Genomic DNA, 12295 nt, shown 5'->3' with positions numbered 1-12295 from the left:
AGTGCAATGCGATTGAAAACTTTGATAACAGCTGAGTACATAGAACAAATCTGATCAATAGCTCTTGTAACATATTTTTTTTAAATTGTAAAGAGACTTTATGGACACCCTGTTTGTAACATACACACACAGATATATATATATATATATATATATATATATATATATATATATATATATATATATATATATATATATATATATATATATATATATATATATATATATATAGGCAGTACACACACACACACATAACACACATATATATATATATATATATATATATATATATATCTTATATATATTATATATATATATATATATATATATAATATAGATGTATGTATATGTGTGTGTCTTCTATCCTTCCAGCATAACTGTAAATGCATTGAGCAATTTCAACCAAACTTGGCATATATATAACTTACAATCTGGAAAAGAATACTGTGGGGGTAAGACATCACTAGCACCAAAGGGGTGGGTGGGAAGGGCTTCCCTGAAACAGGGCTGGTTCTGCCTGTAGACTTAGTAACTAAGTAAACTTTGCGAGTTTATCATACCTCATTTTGGTATATATATGAATTACTGTCTAGAAAAGAATTCTGTGGGGGTAAGATATCAGATATTAGTATCTAATCCATGGTTTTCAAGGTCACAGAGATAATTAGTGACACTCCCAATGCCTTTTAAATCCAAGTTCAGCCGCGATAGGAAGGAGGGTGAGAAGGGGTGAAAAATAAAATGTAAAAAAATGACAGATATTTGTGTATAATCCATAGTTTTCAAGGTGGCTGAGCAGAATATAGTGACACTCTCCTGTACCCTTTAAGTCAAAGTTCGGCCCCGATGGGAATGGGGATGAGAAGGGGTGAAATATAAAACGTCAAAGATGTTGGGCATTATAATTGAAGCAACTACCTTAACAGGAAAGGGAGAAAGTGCGAGAGAGAGAGAAAGAGGGGGTGAGAGGGAGAGGAAGTGAGAGAGTGAGAGAGAGAGTAGGGTTGGTGTTAGGAGGGAGAGAGAGAGAGAGAGAGAGAGAGAGAGAGAGAGAGAGAGAGAGAGAGAGAGTTTATCGGTTGTCATTCAGAGTTTATCGGTTGTCATTCAGAGTTTTCCCATGCAGTGTTGGGTTTTCAGCTAGTTTATTAATACATATACATACAGGGTGTTTCGAAATTAGAACACCCCCTCTTCAGCATAAACTAAAATTGATATGACAAAAACAAAAGTAATTCAGAACAGGTATTTATTTAAGTGTCTCTCTGAGTATTTAATATTTTGTGTGGCCTCCATCTGCCTGTACTACAGCCTCCATTCTTGAGAGGTATGATTTCAGCAAATTGCAAAAAAGCTGAGACTCAAACTCCATTTCCCTGAGCACTTTGGTCACCTCTCTTCGCAGGTCGTCGAGGCTTAGTATACCATCATAGTTCACTGTGCGCACTTCAACACGATCCTTTAAGGTACTACCAATGTTTTCACACACATTAAGGGCAGGGGAGCTGCCTGGAAGAAATTGATACCACTGTTTCAAAGCAGCTCCTGTGCCTGAAGAGCCTTGAAACATGGTGCCTTATCATGCAAAAATGTGACTTCTTCAACAGATAACACATTTTCAAGATCTTTGAAGAAAGGAAATACTCCACCAGTAAGCACAGTTTCTCTGAAGTATTCGCCATTCCATGACTGTTCTTTTTCTTTGATGATCCACATTAACCATTTGGCTGTGAAATAGAGAAAAATTCCCAAACATTCAGGAAATTTCACAACTTGGCGATAGCACACGTCATCGCTGATCTCATCCAACTTTGCAACCCAAATGATGTCATTTTTATGATTTGACTTCCTGACTGTGTAAATGAAGAATTCATCTGATGCAGAAACGTGGAGAAAGTCAGCTTTATCCCAGTCTTTAAGAAATGAACCACAAAACCATGCATGATCTTCTGTCTGTTGCTGAGTGATGCTGGGCTTGCTGATAACATGAAATGGCTTGATACCAGATTTTTTCAGCTCACGATATACAGCACCATAACTTCTCTTCTTTCCCCTTTTTGTTTCTAGTTCAAGCGCCAATTTACGTAAAGACTTTCTTGGTCTACCCACTGCCTCAGGTATGATGTCTTTTGACTCCTGAGAAAGAACTTCAGGCCTTCCAAGATTCTCACTCTTTTCACAATGACAGTCATATGGATTTTTGTTCTAGTTTCTTTTAACAAAGGATTCATCTTTTTTAATGTATTTAGCTATCCAGGAATGTGAAATGAAGGATGCGCCAACATCCCTGGCCTCTCTGAAGGTTATAGCCCGGATTCAGTCAATCCATCTGATTTCCTTCGAGTCATTAGCCATGGCTGTATTTAACTCCGTCACTCAGTCCGAAAATACAAGAAATGTAAAATGAAAAATAGCTTAATAGAAACTTAAAATAACGTACTTGGAGTTAGGCTATAGCAGAAACTTCATAACTTTCCATTTGTTCTGTGGAGGGGAGGGGGGGGCCTCTAATTTCGAAACACCTGTTATGTATATATATATATATATATATATATATATATATATATATATATATATATATATATATATATATATATATATATATATATAATTGTTCTCATGAACATAATATATTTTATTCGATATGTCTAGAATTACCTCTTCAGCCAGCTGCATGCAAGAAAAATTTCTTTGAAAACGGAATATGTTTTCAGATAGTGTTTGAAACCTTTAATTTGAACTAGCCCATACAATAACAGAATTAAATCAAGTGTTTATGAATATTAAAAGTCTATGTGAAATCGATAAAAGACCAAATTCTTCGTGCATTCGATATGGAAAGCTTCCATTCCAGTTAATTTTATATTTAAAAACTAAATAAATTATGCAGTTCACCTTGCTCGATCAATTATGAGGGAGGGACTTTCAAAGAATCTGCTGATCGGTAGTTGTGACTCACTCGGTTATTGATCGCGTCATCGATTGATCGATTGTTTGAAACATTTACACTACTGTCATTTAATCTCTTTTTCAGCTTAGCGAACAAACTGGGCGAATGTTTGATTATTGCTTCCTACAAAGCCGTGTTTCGACAAATTACAATAAAGCATACACTGACAATTTTGCCTTTGTATTATAAAAGAACTCGTAATCATTCTGGATTCCTTACACAGAAAACCAAACTTCTGAACAACCAAAGTTGGTTTTTTCATACAGTGGTCATAACAATGATAAATAGCTTGAAAGTACCAATTTTCACTCACATTTAGATAGCTTGACATAGCCTTGCCCATGTATTTCTTTGCCACGTGGACCATTCAACTTGTCGGAGCAATGAGAACCCCTGTTGCATATAGCCTTGTACATCATAGAGCAACGGCCTCGCAAGAGCCGAGAGACGTGCACGATGCAACAAGCTTACTCTTACGAAGAAATCATACTGGACAAGAACTGAATTCTGCAAGCACTTTTAATTAATGTGAAAGGTCCATAAAGGTGCCTTATTTTGTATACAACTCACTGATATCACGTTAATCAGAGGCAATTTTGTTTATCTTCGCAGTGGTGCATTGTCTTATCTTTGTACTTAAAGAATTAATCGCGATAATTCCGTTACAGTATAAAAATCTACTCCAGATAACTGACTAATGATAAATGCCGACATTAGAAAAGTAGGGTTAGTGAAACAAATACAAAGTTTTTTTATTAGACATACAAGAATATATCGAGTAGATGATAAGATGAAAACGGTGAAGGGTAAAATGGCAAATGTATTAGAAAAAAGGATTTAAATTGGAAGGTGCACAAGAACGAAAGTGGAGCACGCTTACATGATATGAAGTGGCACCCTACCTGCTAATTAAAGGGCTTTCTTGAAGGCTGCTTTTTCATTCATTCATTCATTCATTTATATTTTGCTGCCTTTTCATTCGTTCCTGAGCGGTTGGAAGGTGAAATGACCTATGAGTGTAGGCTGGTTTCCTTTGAGATCACTAACCTTTAATTGAAAGCTTTTTCCACATGTAAAAAAAGTAGTATGTGTTATCAACAGACTGACACTCGAGGAATACAAGTCAAAATTCTGATTCTTTTTAACACCGCCAGTCTCGTAAAATTATGAAAAACGCCAAACATTTCCTCCAGTGCAATAGGAAAAAAAATTCACGAACGCTCTTGATTCTATTACAAGCTAAATGCAATCATGCAATGTCATGACGAACCGACCATCTGCAAGAGAGAGAGAGAGAGAGAGAGAGAGAGAGAGAGAGAGAGAGAGAGAGAGAGAGAGAGACTCTCTGATGCGACATTTACATTCGGAGGTTATTCTCTCCGACTGACATTGTTGGACAAGCCTAGTTCTGCGGCGTCAGCCCTCAGAGTTTCCGGTGTGTTACGTATTATTTTCATTTACCGGAGGCGTTTTCATGTTTTTATTAAAAATCCCGACAAACCTCACAGGGAATCATTTCTGAACTTATCTAGAGCAGCTGATGCTACAGATACGGGATTTTTAATTGTCACATTATTTTCTGTACGGATGTAAACCGAAAAATACTTGTTTTTGCTCAGTGTTTAAAATGATATTCATAAAAAAAGATACCGAGGTACAGTTTCACAGTTAGGAAGTGAATATGAGTTAGTCCAGAAATGCATTCTAAACAGTGACATAATCAGAGCAACGAACTTTTATCGCGTTATCCGATAGGTGAGAGCACAGAGCAGGCTTTTTTTTTTTTTTACCTTAGAGCGAGATGTCAACAGAGCCAGTAAAGATAAGCAATTGCTTACATGCAGTTATAAATTTGTATAGCAGAGCAAACGCTACAAACCTGTGTTATGGCTAGCACCAATTCTTCAGGATTAGTTTCATACGCATCTGAATATCACCGTCACATTAGATTTGTATTGATTCTGGATAAGCGCAAATAACAGAAAACGCGTTAATATGAAATATTAATAATATGAAGTAGAAAGAATAGTGAGTGACAAATATAGATCCCAAGAAAGCATTTAGTGATAGCAGACAGCTGAGTTAATAATATTTCACTGTAAATAGTAGTGAAAGCAGCCATCGAAGTCACAGCATTCAGGCTAAATCTGTGTTTATTACGTACCATGCACATGAATGTCTAATGTATCTGGAAGGGAACAGATACAATAGTACTAGGCAGTAGTAGAAGACATTTGGATGATGAGTGTTCGAGGCACTGCAGAAGGAAATTGGGATATAATTTGTTTACCTACGATTATTTCCAACAGTAGCAATAATCATGCACAAATAAGAACAGAGTGAAAATGCCAGTAAGATCCTATAGTTATCACCGGAAGAGAGGCCACCAGCAGACTGCATGTGTAATGCACACCAGCATTTATAAAAGCAGCGGTGGATATTTCTTTTTTTAGGCGTTGTTGTTGGCCAAGGTATCAGAAACGGGAAAAGCAAGTTACTGAATGAAGTTGCGGTACCAGAAATACGTCTAAAAGCAAACGTTTCAAGCAAGCAAAAGATATCAAGGGTCGTTACAAGGGAATACAAGAGCTCTGGCAGTAGCGAAGTGAACCATCTTCTAGTTATGAACAGGCAAAGGAAGGTTGAAACTGAAAAACGGCTGAAAATACTGCATGATGCTTCCGACGTGCAGAGAGACAGATCAGGAGAAATGTCACATCCAGTTTGGGGTAAACGAGATGAATTGATAAAACGTTGGCCTGATGTAGAATTCAAAAAGTAAAAAAATAATAATAATAATAATAATAATAATAATAATATCTTAAGTAGAAGGCCGACAAGCTTAAATAAAGGGCAATTGTACACAGAATCTTGATGGCCTAAAAATCATAATACGTCCATGGGACTAACATGTAGTCTAGAAAAGCAATGTCATTGCTTTTCATAGGAATAATCTGGATAAAGTCGGTTTTGCTCGTTTCCCTTTTGTCATTAATCATTACTTCCAAGAAAGATGGAATTTTACGGAGAAAATAGAAAAATTATAAAACTTCTTTTAAATACTAAGGCCTATCATGGATAATTTCGCTGCTGCTAGGATATTTCCATTTATAATAATAATAATAATAATAATAATAATAATAATAATAATAATAATAATAATAATAATAATAATAATAATAATAATAATAATAATAATAATAATAATTCCTATCAGTCACACGTGTGCTTTAGGCAGAGTGGTGAGCAAGCAATCTTACTTACTTATCTTGCGCTTGTATTTCCAAGGCCAAAAGATATCAGTCATACATTTTTGTAAACTTTTGATACAATGTGGGTTTGGGAGCTTACGTCTGAAAAACACGAAGATTGTAATGATTACTAGTTTCAGAAACACTGCCCTGGAGCGGCTTATTTCGACGAGGTTTTCCTTACAGCAGAAAATAAACGTACACATACACACAAACGAACACGTTAAAAAACCGGAGCTAAATAAGCCCATAGGAGCACACAGACCTCCTGTCAAGCTCTCGTATTTTTTTGCTGTTGCACAACTAAGGAATGTTATACATTTTGAAGAAAGAACGTAAAACTACAGCTGAAAGTAATTCTAATGCTGTTGCTGCTACGACTTCTACCAATACTACCAACGAAGATACCAATGAAAAACAAGAGCAAATAAATAATCCTTTTGTCACCTGGTGACAAGCAATAAAGAAGCAAACTGTAGCATCGGTTTCTGCCATTCATGTGACTTGGGCCTCCACTGGTCGAGTCAGCCGATACCGATTGTTTCTTACGTAATAAGAAGAAGGTCTATATATATATATATATATATATATATATATATATATATATATATATATATATATATATATATATATATATATATATATATATATATATATATATATATATATATATATATATATATATATATATATATATATATATATATATATATATATATATATATATTATGTTACAGGCAGATAGTAAAGCCAGGCATTTCTGAACTGCCTGAAGTTTCAGGCATATGCGAAATGCAACTTAGGGACATTTGATCTCCCCAGGGGCTAGTAGTAAGCACGGCGAAACAGTGACTCACCTACATTGTTTCGCACTGTTCAGTGTTAGCCCTTGGAGGGTCAAATGTCCCTAAGTGCATTTTGCTATCTACCTGTAACTTATATACGCTTATCCCCCACCCCCACCCCGCCACCACCCTCCCACGTATGAATGCATGTTCGTCTGTGTGTGGAGAGTTGAAGAGAAGGCATCCAGGTTAAAGATGAAGTATTGAAAAGCTAGTACCTTTAAAGTTTAGTCCTTTTTCTTCTTAATTAAATACCGTTTAGTCTTGGATTTAGATGACTTTTATTTAGTATTGTCTTTCTCATATCATGTGTTAATGCCATAGGAAAGTATAATGATCTCATAAATTTACTGGTTTAATATTATCATTCAATATCTTTTTAAAATTTCATGAGCGTATTTTCAATTTATTTTGAAGACACATTGAATATGGCTTTTAGTAATATGTCGGGTTAGAAAAATAAAGATTGCAGTTTAATTCCGTCAGGAACAAGCAACTTATCAACTTAACTTCTGTATGTATGTATGTATGTATGTATGTATGTACGTATGTCACTAGCTTTCTATAGTGAATGAGAAAAGACTCCTACTCCTACTCTTTGCTTTCATCATAATTGATCAGGTTGCGGAGTAAAGCCCTACAACGCCCTTCTCCTTCCTTTGTATCCCCTGACCTCCTTGTCTGTCTGTCTCTTGTGTCTGGGCTTTACTGCCCCTTTTGTGATTCATCACTTTTTTGCCTGTGATAACAGTAGTGTTGATACGAGGGGTCGGAATCTTCTTTAACAATGACTTATATCTCGGTTCCTATCAGTTTATTCATGTTTGATCGTTATTTTCTTCGGAATTTACTGCGCTTCCCATCTGAGTCTGCGTTTCCCTGCTATACAGTTGATCTTTCGAGTCTGCAGAAGCTGGGAAGTTTGAATTTTTTTTTTAAGTGGCTGATGGGAGTGAGCGTACAGCTTGAATGACAGTAATTGTTATGAAAATCTTTGTAACGACTCACTCAAGGAACATAAAAATGTTTTCTTTAGAGTGACATACCTAAATCTGGTTACTGTTTATCAGATAGTCTATGGTATTTCTCTGATTTAAAAAATTAATTAGACGGTTTCTGATCACAGGTATTTTCTATGTTTCCGTATACCAGAAAAAAAATGTTCCTAAATTTATTTTTTCTACATTTAAAAAAGCACTCTTAAGTTATATTAACCAAGTACAAGATAACCTTTTCTTGTATTCACTCGGTGTAAATTGGAAACCCTCAGATTGTATTTTTTTTTTCCTCTATCTCTCTCAGGGGTAGGTCTATCGCTTTTTAATACTTAAGGCAACCCTTTTTCATTTGTTTTCCTTTTTCTTCTTTGGGTGTTGTCTACAAGAGGGTATTAGTGTCAGGCACAAAGATTTTCATGACTCATACTACTAACTGTACGCTTGTTCACTTAAAACAGACCTAACCATGCCAAATTTGTTAACTTCCACAGATTTGAATGTCAGCTTATAATATGATAGAGGATGAACACCGAACCAAAGATGGGGCGTGTAGTAAAATACACAGGAAAATAACCGACAAAATAATTAAAAAATAGACAGAAACTAAGGTATAAGTTAGAAAAGTATGCTGAGGGTACATGACGCGTCAATGGTGATGATGATATACGAAAGGAAACGAGGAAGCTGTGTCACCGTGGGAACTGTTTAGTTAGAAGTTTTAAGTTTTGTAACGATGTTAAGTGTGTACTCTTTAGAACATTCTGTTACCACTTGTTCTGCTCTTCTCTCTGGCCAGAGGCTTAAAGTTATTTATTTCAATATCCTGCGATGCTTGATGAATATCCCACCTTTTTGTAGCGTTTTTTTTTTTTTTTGTGGGGGGGACGGTGGGAGTAAAGCTTTTAACAGAACTGCAGAGAACTAATCAGTATAGCTTAATGAAAAAAGCTGAGAGCAGCACAAATACCTTGACTGTTACCTTGAATGATAATGAAGTAACTCTAAATCCTGTATTAGACAGCACTGGAGTAACTCATTATTTTTGCCGTAGCACAGCTCTGTTTTCCACTGAAAGGTTTTAGAGCGAAGTTTTTTGTAATTTTTTTGTATTTTCTAACGCCGGTTTTGACTGGAGGTCATTTCCCGGAATGAGTACTCTCACTGTGACCCTGTGGTTTTTAGTTTTACACATTTTCTTTCTCTTACTTTATCTTCATCTTCTTCATACAATCATAATTTTTGCGTATACTTCAGTCATTAAGATTATTTTTTTCGTCACGATTCAGCCCATTTTTTGTATTTTCTTTATTGCTATTGACACTTTTATTCCTTTTTCCCTGGGGTGAACTCTGCCTTCGTCTCATCCACTGAACTGATTGTGTTCTTGTGTGCGTGCGTTTTGTGGCTTGACTATAGCTTGTATTTTGCGTGTTGGTCTGATGTGTGTGTGTGTGTGTGTGTGAGTGACAGTGCGCATTTTTAGTCTACTTGCTACCTTCTGGCTGTTGTGTAGAAGCATTTTCAATATAGTGCTTGCAATGTGTTTCGCTTTTATATGTATTATTATTATTATTATTATTAATTATTATTAATTATTATTATTATTATTATTATTATTATTATTATTATTTTAAAATTAAGGTTGATGAATTCACGTAGCTGGCGATCATAAGATAAGCAGGAGTTCATCCAAAACTCTGTTTATTTTAAATTAATAATTTCTTTTATATTTCCTTATTAGAAAAGGAGGACGTTCATGTTGGTACCATATCTTTTCTCATGTAGCTGAGAAACACAATCACAAAGATATATGAATATATATATATATATATATATATATAGTTATATATATAAACTATATATATATATTTAAATTAATAATTTATATTTTTATATATATTATATATATTATATAATAGGAGGACGTTCATATATGTGTATATATATATATATATATATATATATATATATATATATATTTATATATATGTGTGTGTATATATATATATATATATACAATATATATATATTAATATATATATATAATATATATATATATATATATATATATATATATACATATATATATATATATATATATATATATATATATATATATATATATATATATATATATATATATATATATATATATATATATATATATATATATATATATATATATATATATATATATGTGTGTGTGTGTGTGTGTGTGTGTGTGTGTGTGTGTACTTGCGTAAACGCTTTAAACATTAAGTCATTTACACTAACATGAAATGGCTCTAGAGAAATGAAGATCACTGCCCCATTATTTCTTTAACTGTTAAGACATGGATGAATCCCTAGAGCGTAAAACTTGCGGAAAATAGGCTGTTTCACGCAGGCACCCAGAAAGGTCATTTGCAAGTTGTCTAATCAACATTCACATACTCTGCCATCCCTGTATAGTCAAGTACGTCTTTCTTTTCTCCTAATTAGCAGTCTCTATATCTTCCCTTACGTCTCTCTCTCTCTCTGAATACTTGTAGTTTATACACATACTTCTACCACCTATCACACTCCATTCGCTCCACAAGGCCAAACTTTTTCGAAATATCCTGATCTATCTTACCACCCAGGATCACCTATTTTACCAGTTCTATATAATCACCGCCTATCTTCTAATTCATGTACTATGAAAACCATTCATATCATCAGATACATACAATCTTTTTATACTTTGTAAACGCTTTAAAACTCTGTCATTAGTTCCTGCAATTTCTGTCCAGTGTCCTTCATAAAACAGCGTGTAATCTGCATGCATTAACCATTTCACGCTCCGTTCACGACTTATTTTCTTATCACAGAACGTTACTCCCAAGCTTAAAATCCTCCTTCCACTTGTCACATTACTACATCCATAAAGATGTTAATACGCTATGAAGACAACGCATCCATGTATAAGACTTACTTTTACAGTACAACAAATCACTTATTTTCCCAACAATATACACATTGGAAAATGCTTCGCTTCTAAATTAAAACCTTTGGATTTACCTCAGAAAGTCATCTTCTATACGTTACGACATCGGCGCTTCACATTGCTTCTCTAGCGGTTCTGTAATGAGCTGTTTCTTGGCTCTCATGTGTACCACATTCAGATCTTCATTTTGCTTTCAAACTTTTCCCAAACTCTTTCATGACAAACACTTGATACTGACATTCTCTTCTTTGTCTAAACGCAAGCTCTTCTTTCCTTATTAATCCTTCTGTCATTTTGCTTATTTGTTCAATCAAAAGCCTATCTTATACCCTCCTTGGCTTCAGGGTACACCATTTGGCTCACATTTACAAAGTTAGTGGGTTTCTCCCAGCCTACCACCCACCAGGGTGTACATGGCATGAACGTTTTTGGACTGAGGTAAATGTGTTATCAAACTGTAACTATAAATCGCTCATTTCAGTTAGCTTATAGTGGGCACCAATATGGCGGGCGATGCAGCAGTGAGAATATTTTGAACCAGATAATAGCCGTTAGTACCCGTAGATATCTAGGCCTCCTTTCTCCCCCCTAAAATCGTTCGATCCGGGAACAATGTAAAACCCCTTCTCACCCCATCATGAGATGTGGGAGTGGTTAGGATGGGAAGGGTTAATAGGCATAGTGGGACTAGCCGCCAAGTAGGACTTTAATCCTTAAGTACTTAAAGAAATCTTTTCCTCTGCCCTCTTTGCTGGTTGTCTTGACGTGTTTGCAGGCAATGTAGACCTAAGATAAGGCCCCTACAAGACGCCGCTGGCTTTGGAAGAGCAGACGCTTTCTCATCTCAGTGCTGGGCGGAAGTCTATCGCCCATCTTCTCCGCTTAAGCTGGTTGAAACTATCTTCGACGAATGGCCGAGTTGATTGTTTTGGTGCCCCAATTTCTCAGCAGGTCTTTATGTTTACGTTGGTAACCTCAAGTCCCCTTTGGGTGCTAATGTATACATACTAAAAAAAAAAGGGGGACTTGAGGTTACCAACATAAACATAAAGACCTGCTGAGAAACCAGAAGGCACCGCTTCCTCTAATAGGGCAAAGGAATAGTATGTACGTATATATATATATATATATATATATATATATATATATATATATATATATATATATATATATATATATATATATACATATATATATATATATATATATATATATATATATATATATATATATATATATATATATATGTGTATATATATATATATATATGTATATATACATACATA

Source organism: Macrobrachium rosenbergii, chromosome 21 (assembly GCF_040412425.1).
Source record: "Macrobrachium rosenbergii isolate ZJJX-2024 chromosome 21, ASM4041242v1, whole genome shotgun sequence".
In the NCBI taxonomy this organism is placed as follows: domain Eukaryota; kingdom Metazoa; phylum Arthropoda; class Malacostraca; order Decapoda; family Palaemonidae; genus Macrobrachium; species Macrobrachium rosenbergii.
Note: the sequence above shows the minus strand (reverse complement) of the source record.